We start from the raw sequence: 17,771 nt of genomic DNA, 5'->3' as shown, positions 1-17,771 counted from the left end.
TTTATATTCTTCAAGAATCAATGGGTATGCAGTGCATTCGGCAAGTATTCAGACCCATTCGACTTTTCCCACATGTTGTTACATTACAGCCTTATCCTAAAACAGACTAAAGTTTTCCTAATTGTTTATAAACTAAAACTGGCCAATGAGGCACAAGGACCCAAACCAGTAACTCATTTAGCAGAACCATACACCAAATCTGCAATATTACTGGCATATGTTTTGGTTTACACTCAGATTGCAATTCCATAACAAACGTTTCGCAAAACACAACACACAATTCTCTACCTTTGGCGCCTACCTTCACAACTAAAATATCTTGTGAGCAAATGAAAAGCAACACTGTTTAATAACAAGCTAAGCTCAATTACCAATTAATCACTTTCACATGTGCAAACACTAATCGTGTAAATGTTCACTTTGCAATCAAACCTTTGGTCTGGATAAAAAGGCCACAGGTGAATACTCCTGTGTTTGGAGAACAATGGAAGCAAACTTGGCAGAAAAAGGTGGAGGAAGAACAAGATCCAGATCAAGATCAAGAACAAGGAGAGTAATCTCTGATGAAATTCAGGCAACTGTGGTCAACCATGGTTTGACCTTGAGAGAGCTTGGGCAGAGAGTGCAGCCCAATCTGAACCATGGTTTGACCTTGAGAGAGCCTGGGCAGAGAGTGGAGCCCAATCTGAACCATGGTTTGACCTTGAGAGAGCCTGGGCAGAGAGTGGAGCCCAATCTGAACCATGGTTTGACCTTGAGAGAGCCTGGGCAGAGAGTGCAGCCCAATCTGAACCATGGTTTGACCTTGAGAGAGCCTGGGCAGAGAGTGGAGCCCAATCTGAACCATGGTTTGACCTTGAGAGAGCCTGGGCAGAGAGTGGAGCCCAATCTGAACCATGGGTTGACCTTGAGAGAGCCTGGGCAGAGAGTGCAGCCCAATCTGAACCATGGTTTGACCTTGAGAGAGCCTGGGCAGAGAGTGGAGCCCAATCTGAACCATGGTTTGACCTTGAGAGAGCCTGGGCAGAGAGTGCAGCCCAATCTGAACCATGGTTTGACCTTGACAGAGCCTGGGCAGAGAGTGCAGCCCAATCTGAGCCGCTTCACCATAGCATCCGGAAGTTCCAAAATGAGAAAAGGTACAACTGAAGTCGGAAGATTACATACACCTTAGCCAAATAAATTTAAACTCAGTTTTTCACAATTCCTGACATTTAATCCTAGGATCACCACTTTATTTTAAGAATGTGACATTTCAGAATAATAGTAGAGTGACTTGGGTCAAATGTTTTGGGTAGCCTTCCACAAGCTTCCCACAATAAGTTGGGTGAATTTTGGCCCATTCCTCCTGACAGAGCTGGTGTAACCGAGTAAGGTTTGTAGGCCTCCTTGCTCGCACACACCTTTTCTGTTCTGCCCACACATTTTCTATAGGATTGAGGTCAAGGCTTTGTGATGGGCACTCCAATACCTTGATATATCCAATATATTTATAGCCTCAATATATCCACATAATTTTCCATCCTCATGGTGCCATCTATTTTGTGAAGTGCACCAGTCCCTCCTGCAGCAAAGCACCCCCACAACATGATGCTGCCACCCCGTGCTTCATGGTTGGGATGGTATTCTTCGGCTTGCAAGCCTCCCCCATTTTCCTCCAAACATAACAATGGTCATAATGACCAAACAGTTCTATTTTTGTTTCATGAGACCAGAGTACATTTCTCCAAAAAGTATGATCTTTGTCCCCATGTGCAGTTGCAAACCGTAGTCTGGCTTCTTCCTTGCTGAGAGGCCTTTCTGGTTATGTCGATATAGGACTCGTTTTACTGTGGATATAGATAATTTTGTACCTGTTTCCTCCAGCATCTTCACAAGGTCCTTTGCTGTTGTTCTGGGATTGATTTGCACTTTTCTTACCAAAGTATGTTCATCTCTAGGAGACAGAACATGAGTCCTTCCTGAGCGTTATGACAGCCGCATGGTCCCATGCTGTTTATACTTGCATAGTATTGTTTCTTCAGATTAACGTGGTACCGTCAGGCATTTGGAAATTGCTCCCAAGGATGAACCAAACTTGTGGAGGTCTACAAAATGTTTTTCTGAGGTCTTGGCTGATTTCTTTTGATGTCCCCATGATGTCAAGCAAAGAGGCACTGAGTTTGAAGGTAGGCCTTGAAATATATCCACAGGTACACCTCCAATTGACTAAAATGATGTCAATTAGGCTATCAGGAGCTTCTGAAGCCATGACGACATTTTCTGGAATTTTCCAATATGTTTAAAGGCAAAGTCAACGTAGTGTATGTAAACTTCTGAGCCACTGGAATTGTGATACATTGAATTATCAGTGAAATAATCTGTCTGTAAACAATTGTTGGAAAAATGACTGTCATGCACAAAGTAGATGTCCTAACCGACTTGGCAAAACTATAGTTTGTTAACAAGAAATTTGAAGTGGTTGAAAAACTAGTTTTAATGACTCCAATCTAAGTGTATGTAAACTTCCGACTTCAACTGTATGTACTCCATACATTGAACCTCTCTACTACTTTTACTACTTGACAGTAGAACAACATAAAGCACAGTAAAGACCGTAGATTCCAATACACACTGTAAGGGGAAACAAAGTAAATGTTTAATGTATTACTGTATGTATGAAATTGGGAGCAAAACTACTTTGTAACATGTTCATCTTGTATACTGTATAACTGTAGTGTTTACTGAACTGTATGCTATTTTGCTTTTGTAGAACTGAAAGACGACCCCCACTTGGTGGTAGAACGTGTCTGTTCACAGATGAACAGGAGGCTGTCATTGGGCAAATGGTAGTTGAAAATAATGCCATAAGACTGTGGGGAAATCCAACAACAGGCTATTGAAAACTATGCCATGTTCCATAACATCAGAGTGAACTTCTCAACCATAGCCCGCATCCTTAAAAACCATCTCCGGATGAAGCAAATCTACAGAGTCCCATTTGAAAGGAATTTTCAAAGAGTGAAGGTTAAACGGTACGAATATGTGCACGTACGTAATGTACTAACTAGTATTACACTCTGAAACATTAGACTCATTGTTGCCAGTGAACTCTACTATACAGCAATTACAGTATTTACTGTCATTTCAGAGAATCATGGAGTTGGATACAAGTCCCATCCCCCAGGAACTCATACTCATAGATGAGGTTGGATTCAATTTAGCGACGATGAGGAGAGGAAGGAGCATCATTGGTCAACGCGCTATCATTGAGGTACCTGGCCAGCGTGGGGTAAATGTCACTATATGTGCAGCTATGAGCCACAATGGGGTCCTCCACCGCCATGCCACCCTTGGACCATATAACACTGCCCATCTCCTTAATTTCCTGAACATCTTAAATGACAATCTTTTTCAGCCAGAGCAGAGAGGGCCAGGTGATCCTGAACAGCAAATGCATGTTCTAATTTGGGACAACGTGAGTTTCCATCGGGCTGCTCAGGTCCGCAACAGGTTCCATGACCATCCCAGGTTTACAATTCTCCCACCCATATTCCACATTTCTCAACCCCATTGAAGAGTAGTTTTCAGCATGGCGGAGGAAGGTGTATGATCGCAAACCCCATGAACGTATGGCCCTTCTCCGGGCAATGGAGGAGGCCTGTGGTGACATTCCAGAGTCCTGTCAAGGGTGGATGAGTCATGCCAGAAGCTATTTTCCAAACTGTCTGGCCAAGGAGAATATCGCCTGTGATGTTGATGAAAATCTGTGGCCCGACCAAAACAACAGACATGACTATTTTTGCAGTGGTGTAAAACAATTAAGTAAAAAAACTTTAAAGTACTACTTAAGTAGTTTATTTGGGAATCTGTACATTACCATTTAATATTTCTCACAACTTTTATTTCCTAAAAAAAGTAATGTACTCAAGTAGTATTTTAGTGGGTGACTCACTTTTACTTGAGTCTGTCATGTATTGTCATGTTATGTCTTGTTCCTGTTCTTTCTCTTCACTTCGTTTCCCCCTGCTGGTCGTATTAGGTTACCTTCTCTTCCTTTCCTTCCCCCAGCTGTTCCTCATCTCCTTTAACTACCTCGTTTACCCTCTCCCACCTGTTCCCTTTTTCCCTCTGATTAGGTCTCTATTTCTCTCTCTGTTTCTGCTTCTGTCTTTGTCAGATTCTCGTTTGCTTCACCCTTGTCCCGTCCTGTCGTAATCTGCCTCTTCATCAGATGCTACGTGTGATCAGGTACCTCTGTCCTCTACAACCCGCACCTACCCGGAGAGACCAGCAGTCTGTTGCCGCTAACCCTGCTATTCTCCTCTGCTGCTAGAAGGGGACTCTCCTGTAAAGATCAGAGGACTTTATGATTTATTTGTCGCCCTCTCTGCGGGTTGTCTATTTTGTCAATCGATACATCTGAAGAGGATCTATGTCTTCCCTGTGTTTTGACATTAAAAGACTCTGTTTCTGTTAAACCGCTTTTGGGTCCTCACTCACCTGCATAACAGAAGAATCTGACCAAGATTGACCCAGCGACTTCGGATCCTCTCCACTCAGCCGTCGAGATCCAGGGAGCGATGCTAGGCAGACACGAGCAGGAATTGTCTGCTGCTCGACATGCCGTTGAGACCCTGGCCGCCCAAGTCTCCGACCTCTCGAAACAGATTCACCATCTCCGCCTCGATCCACCGGCCACTTCCAGGGCTTCCGAATCTCCGGAGCCCAGAATTAATAACCCGCCGTGTTACTCTGGGGAGCCCACTGAATGCCGCTCGTTCCTCACCCAGTGTGATATTGTGTTTTCTCTCCAGCCCAACACTTACTCCAGGGGCACAGCTCGTATCGCCTACGTCATATCTCTCCTTACTGGACGGGCTCGTGAGTGGGGCACGGCAATCTGGGAGGCGAGGGCTGAGTGTACTAACCAGTATCAGGACTTTAAGGAGGAGATGATACGGGTTTTTGATCGTTCTGTTTTTGGGGAAGAAGCTTCCAGGGTCCTGTCTTCCCTATGTCAAGGTAATCGATCCATAACAGATTACTCTATAGAGTTTCGCACTCTTGCTGCCTCCAGTGACTGGAACGAGCCGGCTTTGCTCGCTCGTTTTCTGGAGGGTCTCCGCGCGGAGGTAAAGGATGAGATTCTCTCCCGGGAGGTTCCTTCCAGCGTGGATTCCTTGATTGAACTCGCTATTCGCATAGAACGACGGGTGGATCTTCGTCACCGAGCTCGTGGAAGGGAGCTCGCGTTATCCGTTACCCCCCTCTCCGCATCACTACCATCTTCCTCCACTGGCTCGGGTGCTGAGCCTATGCAGCTGGGGGGTATTCGCATCTCGACTAAGGAGAGGGAACGGAGAATCACCAACCGCCTCTGTCTCTATTGCGGTTCCGCTGGTCATTTTGTCACTTCATGTCCAGTAAAAGCCAGAGCTCATCAGTAAGCGGAGGGCTGCTGGTGAGCGCTACTACTCAGGTCTCTCCTTCAAGATCCTGTACTACCTTGTCGGTCCATCTACGCTGGACCGGTTCGGCAGCTTCCTGCAGTGCCTTGATAGACTCTGGGGCGGAGGGCTGTTTTATGGACGAAGCCTGGGCTCGGGAACATGACATTCCTCTCAGACGGTTAGGGGAGCCCACGGCCTTGTTCGCTTTGGATGGTAGTCCTCTCCCCAGGATTCAGCGTGAAACGCTACCTTTAACCCTCACTGTCTCTGGTAATCATAGCGAAACCATTTCTTTTTAATTTTTCGTTCACCTTTTACACCTGTTGTTTTGGGCCATCCCTGGCTAGTGTGTCATAATCCTTCTATTAATTGGTCTAGTAATTCTATCCTCTCCTGGAACGTCTCTTGTCATGTGAAGTGTTTAATGTCTGCTATCCCTCCTGTTTCCTCTGTCTCTTCTTCACAGGAGGAGCCTGGTGATTTGACGGGGGTGCCGGAGGAATATCACGATCTGCGCACGGTGTTCAGTCGGTCCAGGGCCACCTCTCTTCCTCCGCACCGGTCGTATGATTGTAGTATTGATCTCCTTCCGGGAACCACTCCCCCCCGGGGTAGACTATACTCTCTGTCGGCTCCCGAACGTAAGGCTCTCGAGGATTATTTGTCTGTAGCTCTCGACGCCGGTACCATAGTTCCCTCCTCCTCTCCCGCCGGAGCGGGGGTTTTTTTTGTTAAGAAGAAGGACGGGTCCCTGCGCCCCTGCGTGGATTATCGAGGGCTGAATGACATAACGGTTAAGAATCGTTATCCGCTTCCCCTTATGTCTTCAGCCTTCGAGATCCTGCAGGGAGCCAGGTTTTTCACTAAGTTGGACCTTCGTAACGCTTACCATCTCGTGCGCATCAGGGAGGGGGACGAGTGGAAAACGGCGTTTAACACTCCGTTAGGGCACTTTGAATACCGGGTTCTGCCGTTCGGCCTCGCTAACGCTCCAGCTGTCTTTCAGGCATTAGTGAATAATGTCCTGAGAGACATGCTGAACATCTTTGTTTTCGTTTACCTTAACGATATCCTGATTTTTTCACCGTCACTCCAGATTCATGTTCAGCACGTTCGACGTGTCCTCCAGCGCCTTTTAGAGAATTGTCTTTATGTGAAGGCTGAGAAGTGCTCTTTTCATGCCTCCTCCGTCACATTTCTCGGTTCTGTTATTTCCGCTGAAGGCATTAAGATGGATCCCGCTAAGGTCCAAGCTGTCATCGATTGGCCCGTCCCTAAGTCACGCGTCGAGCTGCAGCGCTTTCTCGGCTTCGCGAATTTCTATCGTCGTTTCATCCGTAATTTCGGTCAGGTGGCAGCTCCTCTCACAGCCCTTACTTCTGTCAAGACGTGCTTTAAGTGGTCCGTTTCTGCCCAGGGAGCTTTTGATCTCCTCAAGAAGCGTTTTACATCTGCACCTATCCTTGTTACACCTGACGTCTCTAGACAGTTCATTGTCGAGGTTGATGCGTCAAAGGTGGGCGTGGGAGCCATTCTTTCCCAGCGCTCCCGTTCTGACGACAAGGTCCACCCTTGCGCGTATTTTTCTCATCGCCTGTCGCCGTCGGAACGTAACTATGATGTGGGAAACCGCGAACTGCTCGCCATCCGCTTAGCTCTAGGCGAATGGCGACAGTGGTTGGAGGGGGCGACCGTTCCTTTTGTCGTTTGGACTGACCATAGGAACCTTGAGTACATCCGTTCTGCCAAACGACTTAATGCGCGTCAGGCTCGTTGGGCGCTGTTTTTCGCTCGTTTCGAGTTCGTAATTTCTTATCGTCCGGGCTCTAAGAACACCAAGCCTGATGCTTTATCCCGTCTCTTCAGTTCTTCAGTAGCCTCCACCGACCCCGAGGGGATTCTCCCTGAGGGGCGTGTTGTCGTGTTGACTGTCTGGGGAATTGAGAGGCAGGTAAAGCAAGCACTCACTCACACTCCGTCGCCGCGCGCTTGTCCTAGGAACCTTCTTTTCGTTCCCGTTCCTACTCGTCTGGCCGTTCTTCAGTGGGCTCACTCTGCCAAGTTAGCCGGCCACCCCGGCGTTCGGGGTACGCTTGCTTCTATTCGCCAGCGTTTTTGGTGGCCCACTCAGGAGCGTGACACGCGTCGTTTCGTGGCTGCTTGTTCGGACTGCGCGCAGACTAAGTCCGGTAACTCCCCTCCTGCCGGCCGTCTCAGACCGCTTTCCATTCCCTCTCGACCGTGGTCTCACATCGCCTTAGACTTTATTACCGGACTGCCTTCGTCAGCGGGGAAGACTGTTATTCTAACGGTTGTCGATAGGTTCTCTAAGGCGGCTCATTTTATTCCCCCGCTAAGCTTCCTTCTGCTAAAGAGACGGCACAAATCATCATTGAGAATGTTTTCAGAATTCATGGCCTTCCGTCAGACGTCGTTTCGGACAGGGGTCCGCAATTCACGTCTCAATTTTGGAGGGAGTTTTGCCGTTTGATTGGGGCTTCCGTCAGTCTCTCTTCCGGCTTTCACCCCCAGTCTAACGGTCAAGCAGAACGGGCCAATCAGACTATTGGTCGCATCTTACGCAGTCTTTCTTTTCGTAACCCTGCGTCTTGGGCAGAACAGCTCCCCTGGGCAGAATATGCTCACAACTCGCTTCCTTCGTCTGCGACCGGGCTATCTCCTTTTCAGAGTAGCCTCGGGTACCAGCCTCCTCTGTTCTCGTCTCAGCTCGCCGAGTCCAGCGTCCCCTCCGCTCAGGCTTTTGTCCAACGTTGTGAGCGCACCTGGAAGAGGGTCAGGTCTGCACTTTGCCGTTATAGGGCGCAGACTGTGAGAGCCGCTAATAAGCGTAGGACTAAGAGTCCTAGATATTGTCGCGGTCAGAGAGTATGGCTCTCCACTCAAAACCTTCCCCTTAAGACAGCTTCTCGCAAGTTGACCCCGCGGTTCATTGGCCCGTTCCGTATTTCTCAGGTCATTAATCCTGTCGCAGTGCGACTTCTTCTTCCGCGACATCTTCGTCGCGTCCACCCGGTCTTCCATGTCTCCTGTGTTAAGCCCTTTCTTCGCGCCCCGTTCGTCTTCCCCCCATCCTTGTCGAGGGCGCACCTATCTACAGGGTCCGTAAGATTTTGGACATGCGTCCTCGGGGCCGTGGTCATCAGTACCTAGTGGATTGGGAGGGTACGGTCCTGAGGAAAGGAGTTGGGTTCCATCTCGGGACGTGCTGGACCGTTCGCTGATCGATGATTTCCTCCGTTGCCGCCAGGTTTCCTCCTCGAGTGCGCCAGGAGGCGCTCGGTGAGTGGGGGGGTACTGTCATGTATTGTCATGTTATGTCTTGTTCCTGTTCTTTCTCTTCACTTCGTTTCCCCCTGCTGGTCGTATTAGGTTACCTTCTCTTCCTTTCCTTCCCCCAGCTGTTCCTCATCTCCTTTAACTACCTCGTTTACCCTCTCCCACCTGTTCCCTTTTTCCCTCTGATTAGGTCTCTATTTATCTCTCTGTTTCTGCTTCTGTCTTTGTCAGATTCTCGTTTGCTTCACCCTTGTCCCGTCCTGTCGTAATCTGCCTCTTCATCAGATGCTACGTGTGATCAGGTACCTCTGTCCTCTACAACCCGCGCCTACCCGGAGAGACCAGCAGTCTGTTGCCGCTAACCCTGCTATTCTCCTCTGCTGCTAGAAGGGGACTCTCCTGTAAAGATCAGAGGACTTTATGATTTATTTGTCGCCCTCTCTGCGGGTTGTCTATTTTGTCAATCGATACATCTGAAGAGGATCTATGTCTTCCCTGTGTTTTGACATTAAAAGACTCTGTTTCTGTTAAACCGCTTTTGGGTCCTCACTCACCTGCATAACAGAGTCATTTTCTATTAAGGTATCTTTACTTTTACTCAAGTATGACAATTGTGTCCTTTTTCCAACACTGATTTTGTTTTTTCGCAATGGAGTATTTTGACAGTTTCTTTATCTATTCCGTACAATTGATCTAACGTACAGTAGTTCTTTTGCATATGCTAAATATATTTACTGTATGCTTGCTGTTTGACATGTACTGAGTCAGGTTGCGTTCCTTGTTTGAGTACACACAAACAATATACAGTAAAACAACAATCTTAGTCTTTACACTGAAACAGGTTGAGTATGTCACATTAGTGTGATCTCGTTCGTCACTAAGTTAGATTAATTTGATGTGTGTGTCTCATTTGTATGCAGGGAGGACATGATTTTGATTGCTGTGTTTCATTTTGCAAGATGTCTTTGGGGCTTGTGGAAATTGGCTAAATGTTGTGTGTTTAGAGTTGAGTACCTGAGATGTAGTTCCAGCAAACGTGTGTTAACAATTGTGAAAAACTAAATTGTTTTTTTTACCCTCAACAATCTACACACAATACCCCATAATGAAAAAGCTCACATCTAGAAATGTTTGCAAATGTATTAAAAAACAGAAATATCACATTTACATAAGTACTCAGACCCTTTGTGATTACTGCCTCGCGTCTTCTTGGGTATGATGCTACAAGCTTGGCACACCTGTATTTGGGCAGTTTCTCCCATTGTTTTCTGCAGATCCTCTCAAGCTCTGTCAGGTTGGATGCGGAGCACTCTGGCTGAGCCACTCAAGGAAATTCAGAGACTTGTCCCATAAGCCACTCCTGCGTTGTCTTGGCTGTGTGCTTAAGGTCGTTGTCCTGTTGGAAGAGGAACCTTCACCCCAGTCAGGTCCTGAGCGCTCTGGAGCAGGTTTTCATCAAGGATCTCTCTGTACTTTGCTCCATTCATCTTTGCCTCGATCCTGTCTAGTCTCCCAGTTCCTGCTGCTGAAAAACAACCCCACAGCATGATGCTGCCATCACCATGCTTCACAGTAGGGACGGTGCCAGGAATCCTCCAGATATGACGCTTGGCATTCAGGCCAAAGAGTTCAGAGAATCTTGTTTCTCATGTTTAGAGTCCTTTAGGTGCCCTTTGACAAACTCCAAGCAGGTGGCCATGTGCTTTTCCTGAGGAGTGGCTTCCGTCTGGCCACTCCACCATAAAGTCCTAATTGGTGGAGTGCTGCAGAGATGGTTGTCCCATGTCCACAGAGGAACTCTTGAGCTCTGTCAGAGTGATCTTTGGGTTCTTGGTCACCTCTCTGACCAAGGCCCTTGTCCCCCGATTGCTCAGTATGGCCTAGTGGCCAGCTCTACGAAGAGTCTTGGTGGTTCCAAGCTTCTTCCATTTAAGAATGTTGGAAGCCACTGCGTTCTTGGGGACCTTCAATGCTGCAGACATTTTTTGGTACCCTTCCCCAGATCTGTGCCTCAACACAACCCTGTCTCGGAGCTCTACGGACAATTCCTTCGACCTCATGGCTTGGTTTTTGCTCTGACATGCACTGTCAACTGTATATAGACAGGTGTGTGCCTTTACAAATCATGTCCAATCAATTTAATTTCACAGATGGACTCCAATCAAATTGTACAAACATCTCAAGGATGATCAATGGAAAGAGGATGCACCTGAACTCAATTTAGCAAAGAGTCTAAATACTTATGTAAATAAGGTATTTCAGTTTTTTAAATATATATTTTTAAACATTTAAAAAAAATATATATAAACCTGTTTTCACTTACTTTGTCATTTTAGAATAAGGCTGTAATGTAACAAATGTGGAAAAAGGGAAGGGGTCTGAATACTTTCCGAATGCACTGTATATAATTAATGAATAAGCCAAAAAATGTATGTAACTAAGGACTCTGGCTTTGAAAGTCCTTATGTAGGCTAGATTAGAAAATATACAGTATCTGTTGACTGTCTTGGCCAATAGTCTTATAGGCATGAGCGCAGCTCTTTGAGATAACCGTCCAAACCTGTTGAAATCCACTGGGAATTACTGGTCCTTAGTCTCCAGAGGGACTGGGGATCATCTGGGAGTTTGACATAAGCAGGTTAAATATCTAAGCCAGCTCTTGTTTTTGTGGAGAGTAAGATCAGCCAACCATGCTGAAAAGCAGTAAACAGGATGTATGAGGAATTAAAGGCACAATCACTTCAACCTGCTGCTGATACTTCCTTAGAGACTGAAAACATATGAAGAAGATATTCTCTAACCTAGCCGAGCTTCCATTGGAAGTTAGAGAGGATCATAAGACCAGCTTGTTGTCACATAGAAGTTGGCAGGAGAGGACCCTGCCCCTTCCTCCTGGGGGACCCCATTGTCACAGGGGATGAACGACCCGAGCATCAGTGGGTGGAGGTGTAGAATCGGATCGACGTGGCTGCAGCCGAGGAATGTAAGGAATTCCCAATGTAAACACGTCGTCTTCATGCTTGGCCTGCCGCTGCCTGCGCTCTTATCTCCCTGTGCCCATCGGGCCCTTTAATCAACATAATGGCTACTTATCTATTACCACTGCTTTTCCTGTAGTTGCTGATGTGATTGTGTAGCTGGGGCCTCTGCTAGCACTGGCCTGGCCTTTTGTGTTCCTAAAGCGTCCGGTGGTTGGTATACCACTGTTCACTCAGATACCCCCCAATGCACAGACAGACCTCAGTCTGATACTGGTCTCTATACAGTGTAATGGCTTTTGAAATGTCACCACCATTGAGAGACATTTTTTTGCGAGGCTAACCGCTCTGCTTGGCTGGCCAACGCTCCTCCATCTCCTATGGGAGCGCTCTCTAGCTGATAGGATCATAAGTGGCTAAGGGGGAAATGTACTTTTCTTCCTGGTTCGAATAGAGCGCTTTCGCTGTTCCAAACAAACAGTCTTCAGCGTGTCACCAACTCCTGCGGTTCTTGTGTGTGAACCCTCAACTCTTTCGGGTTAAACGAAACTCATTTCTAAGGCAGCCGAGTCTGAAAGCGCATCGCTAGTCGCTAATGCTGTGTGACATTTAGAAAATGGAGGAAAGGAGAAGCAGGTGGCTGTTTTTTCCTTCCCTCTCTTGTTCTATGAAATCCTGTTTTTCCAGCATGGTGCTTTTGTCAGCACTAAAGGTAGTGAGTTCTATGTCTAACCTGAGCATGTATAGTTTGCTGGGGCCACATTTACTCAGGGGGGGTAAATTCCACCTCATGCTGTAAGGCCTAGTCGTACCATGCTCCGCCAGTCATGGGGGCTCTTGTGGAACTGTTATGTAGCCTGGTGCCCTGACTCGCCTACATTCCAACACTTTCACACGGTCTTGCAATCACAGAGCTTCACTACTACCGTATTTCTCCACAACCCAGAGCCAGACACCAGATTTTTCCTTTTCCTGAACCATCCCTGATAATTTTGTTGGAGGGGGCCTGATGTTTTGGATGGGAAAGTAGATACTTTCCGGGTGTTTTTTACTGCTGCAGACTTTTCCTGACAATTTTGATAAGACCGCAGGATGTCCAACCACTGGTCCCCTGACGCTCCTCTAGATGAGAGAAGACAGATGGGTCTATAAAGTGGGAGGCAGTTGCTGTCAATACCAGACGATACACTTTCCCAGGTCTGCCCTCCATCACAAGCACATCAGAAAGGATCATGGGGGATTGGACCGGGATAACCCATAAATCTCATGTCCTCTACATGTCACTCCTCCAGTTAGGACAGCATAACATTGGGGTTGAATAAAAGCCAGTCACAACATTTTGGTTCTAGTTCTTTGTCATGGTAAACAATGACAGCATTCTGGTCTTTATCTCTGACAACCTAGATCAGTACTAAAACAGTTCATTTTGACTTGGCAAATTCATGTAGCTAACTCATCAAGGGTGACAGACAATCTAAATTCTAAAGAGACTGCCATCCTGCGTGTTATTTTGTTTACTTAGTCCCTTGGATTGGATGCGTCCTTCGTGTATTTCACTAACCAGTCTCTGAGATCCACATACAGCATGTCAGATGGACCCCAAGGAAGCTGTCAGTTACAGATGTCAATGCCCCTTAATGACCCCGCCCCTTCCCCCGCACACAGCAGTGGAGGATTATCCACAGAACAAAGAGGGTGGGGGGTGGGGGAGGTTCTGTGGAGAACTGGGGACCAATATTCCAATCACAATGGTAAGAGTGACCAGCAGGCTCAATTAACACGCACTTAACAACTACACAATTTACTACCTCACTGTTGCTGAGGAAACAAAGCCAAAGTTTCCAGCTAAAAAGGTCTTCAATGTGAGGGAGAAACTAATCGTCTTGCTGTTTAAGAGAGTGCCGCTTATAATGCACTTCCATCGGTCCTGCGGGAATTGACCCTTTAATGGAAGAAAAATGTACTTGCTGTCTCTGCCATGTCTTAATTCTCAATGGTTTCTCAGTTTCACATACACAGTAGTTTTCATGAATAATACATTCCATAACCAGTCAACTACAACAACAATGGATGGATTACAACATGGAAATAGCGGTCAAGTGGTAAAACAGTCTGTTTGGTGAAGTGTAATCTCGTTCCCAGACACTTTCGCCCAAATGCAATAGCCTGGGGACGAGATTAGATGAAGTGTTCATTGTTATGATGAATATGGTTCAGAGTTCAGTAAACATGACCTACAGCGAGCTCTAAAAGTATTGGGACAATGACAAAGGTATTGGGACAAATTCACTTATGTGTATTAAAGCAGTAGAAAGTTACGTATTTGGTCCCATATTCAAAGCACGCAATGACTACATCAAGCTTGTTACTATACATTTGCTGGATGCATTTGCTGTTTGTTTTGGTTGCGTTTCAAATTATTTTGTGCCCATTAGAAATGAATACATTATTGACCATTCAATTATTTTGGGCACAAAATAATCTGAAACGCAACCAAAAACAAACAGCAAATGCATCATCTAACAAAAGTGTATTCACAATCTTGATGCAGGCATTGTATGCCATGAATATGGGACCAAATATGTAACTTGTTACTATTTTAATACAGATAAATGAATTTGTCCCAATATTTTTGGTCCCCTAAAATGGGTTGACTATGTATAAAAAAGAATGCTGTAACTTCTAAACGTTCACCCAACATGGGTGAAAATACCCTGAAATGAAAGCACTTTAACCTCATAGTCATTGTATTATTTTCAAATCCCAAGTGCCGGGGTACACAGCCAAAACAACAAAAGGAGGCACTGTCCCAATACATTTAGAGCTTACTGTAGGTTGTCACCACTCCTGTTGGGTTTTAGGTCCTGCATTCGGTGTATACTTGAGACCACCGGTTGGTCATTAGTTCAGGGTCAATTACGAAAACGTCCATGTGCCCCCCACCTCCCAAAGTCGCCACGTGCATGGATGAATCCCTAACTTGGCTAAGAAATGGCAATGATACGACATAAAATGGTTCGATTGCATTTGATGATGGTGGAAATATACCCACAATTGTTTGCTCTGCATCATTTTTAACAGGAATGTACAGTACTTTTACAGTATCTCTCCCCAATTATTTTCATACTGTGGAACATCAGGTTCGTCTTCCCACAGGCCAAGTGCTGCAACAGTCTACTAGAAATAGAACCGATTTACACCGGAGTCAGATACAGTAACTCAACAATTTGTCTTTTAGCCAGTTATTGAGCGTCTTTGTTTCTAAACCATGACTCGTGTATTGTATTCCCTTGGCTCTCACAACCGTGAACTGTAATTAATAGCTGATGAATGGGTTATTAATTGATTAGACAGAGTTGTCCGAGTAGCCTGGAGGCCTATTGATATCATTACTCCGAGAGTGAGTCTCCTGAAAACATTCAAGAGTCGCAGACAATCGCACTCACATAGGCTACGCGCGCGAAAATAACTGTACCGCGGTTGTAACAATGTAACAACAAACGCCAGAGTAGCTACATCTACACAAGAGGTTAGTAACCCAGTGATGCATATATCGACTATCGACTCACGAATGCACGAAACGTGTTACAATTTGAGCAAATAAGAGCCTAGGGGCCACACAAATGATTCCGCTTACCTATTACTCAAGGTGCGTCGGTACGTCGGGCACTCCGCGTATCCCAGTCAAATGAATCCCCAAAAGCCGCTGTGTCACCACTCCAGTCACACAAGCCGCGCGCACGTGTCTGGTTCCGAACCAGAAAGTCACATGAGCTCCATGTTCAATCCGAGGGAGCTCTATGTTGCTGCCCAGGAGGAGCAATTCAGTTTTTTTCAACACAATAGGATGGCGGGGATGCCTCCACTGAAATCCTTGGACCTGACAACGCTAGCAAATAACCACTTGGTGGAGGTAACAGGCTTCGCAAATATGAGGCGCATCATATGTGATTAGGCTACTGTGCGGGTGCACAAGGAACTAAATGACTGTTGGATTTTCGTGGCGTGAGTACAGCCGCGGAATTTCAATGAGGACATATTGCTGCAACGTCAGGCACAGCTTTTTGGTCCTGACTCAGATTAGGGGCTACGTTTCCAAGAGCCCCTGCGGATAAGCATGAATTGTCCCATTAACCTGTGGCTTAAACAGGGGTCCACACAGAGCGTTACTTGGTATTCTTTAACAAATCTACTTTGAGACAAAAGTATACACATCACACACATGGTTATGGGTTTAAATTAAATACATATGTACCATGTATGGTAGAGTTGAAATGTAAGTTTGCAACCCAATATTACACTTTATATACATCACAGAAGACTGAAATATAACAAAACGCCTAGTTTGTTTATTGAGCTACACTGAGGTGACTATTCACAAATGCTCAGCTGGTCCATATATTCCCCAGCATCTTGTCAACATGTGCCCTGACAACAGAGCAGATACTGTATCTTATTACCAATCTGCCCTTATGTGGTTTTACCCATAAGGCATTTTAAGGTGTAAAAAAACCCTAAAAAATGTCAAATTGTATCAAATATTAATATTCATTCCTACATATGACAGTAGTTTCATGGCCAAAATGTAATTATTTAATTTAGACAATCATTTCTTCCGTGTTTGGGTTTGGGTTTAGGCCCAGAAAAGAAGGGCATTCAATGTAAACCAAATCCAAGACAAACAAATCTAAGAACTAAAGTTTTGTTGCTAAGGATTCTATGACGCAGTTAGCCTTTACGGCTGGGACTGCAAGTTTGTGTTCCATTTTTTGTGTGGATTGGAACTCAGAGCGACAAGACCAAGGGTCCCCGACCAATCATCACAACATTTGAACACTACCAACAAAAGGAGCTGATCAAAAGCAGGTGAGGGGAGCTTAAAGGGACCAAATTCGGTTTCAATTACCAATTTCCAAGGTAGATAAATGAACGTCGTAAGAGACTGTATCCGGTACAAAGGCAACAGAGGGAGAAGAGTAAGCCTTTCTCATTGTGGACAAACTCTTTATAGATGGACAGCTATTCCAAGACAGCTCCATAACACCATGGCTGTACTAAATTCTACAGGGACTTCTGGTTACGAAAAAAAGAAAGTATGGGAACTGTAAAAAATATCTGACCACTATGAAGTGGATATGAACACACACATACTCAATTATATGCTCGCTTACACATACGGACTTATACATACACACACACCTGATCTCGCTCTCTCTATTGTCGAGAACTGTTTCATAATTTAATATGTTTTTCATTTGTATATATTTTGTATGTATTTGTCTATAAGTTTATATATGTTTACAACAAGCCAAGGTAAGATATCAGAATAGGGGCACTGGGGAATAATAACATATTGTACAGAATATATTTATACTGTAGTAATGCCGTCTCTAGAGCAATGCAAGGTCTCTTTCATGATCATGTGAAATGTCAATTACTATGGAAATGCTGGGATGTGTTTTTCAATGATGTTAAAAGTAATTATGATGCAACTATGACGGTGATATGATATGGATTACAATTATCATCATGAATATTAAGGCTATACTCACTTCATGTTACACACATAGACACTTAACCATGCAAATTGGCAGAGTTATTATTTATTTGGACAGCACACATTATAGTCTTACTCTTCTACAGACATCGTACACACTCTCACTAAATCACATCCATTATCATACACATCAACCTACTCAATTTTACTACGCACATATCTTGTCTCAATTTTCTAACATCTGTGGCATTGGATCACAGGCAAACATGCAAGGGAATAAAAAAAATATTGCTAGAACCTATTTCTTGAATACGAAATATCAGACATTTGAAAACTCTAATTTTGACCGTCATAATACCTCTGATGGCAGTAACTTCACAAGCACTAATTATGGTCAATTTAGACTAAGAATAGTATCTAGTAATGGTAAGGGCTGAAATAAGTATAGCCAGTTAAAATTGTAACGGTTTAGCAGGTTATCAGTATATGATAAGATCAGTATACGTGGCTAAAACAAAAGGAATATAACATATATGGTTTACAGGAAACTCACTCTACATCCTTAGA

The 17,771-nt window shown here is 45.1% G+C and overlaps 1 protein-coding gene across 1 annotated transcript in view; it reads right to left on the bottom strand.

Annotated features, from left to right (window-relative positions):
- LOC115130334 (transmembrane protein 108-like) overlaps nucleotides 1-15,674 on the bottom strand; it is a 65,318-nt gene extending 49,644 nt beyond the window's left edge. Inside the window, 1 exon segment of the mRNA XM_029661372.2 lies at nucleotides 15,345-15,674. The gene's annotated coding sequence lies outside the window, so the exon portion shown is untranslated.
- Between the last annotated feature and the right edge of the window lie 2,097 nt (nucleotides 15,675-17,771).

This window comes from Oncorhynchus nerka, linkage group LG6 (assembly GCF_034236695.1).
Source record: "Oncorhynchus nerka isolate Pitt River linkage group LG6, Oner_Uvic_2.0, whole genome shotgun sequence".
Classification (NCBI taxonomy): domain Eukaryota; kingdom Metazoa; phylum Chordata; class Actinopteri; order Salmoniformes; family Salmonidae; genus Oncorhynchus; species Oncorhynchus nerka.
Note: the sequence above shows the minus strand (reverse complement) of the source record. Positions and strands in the feature narration are given on the sequence as shown.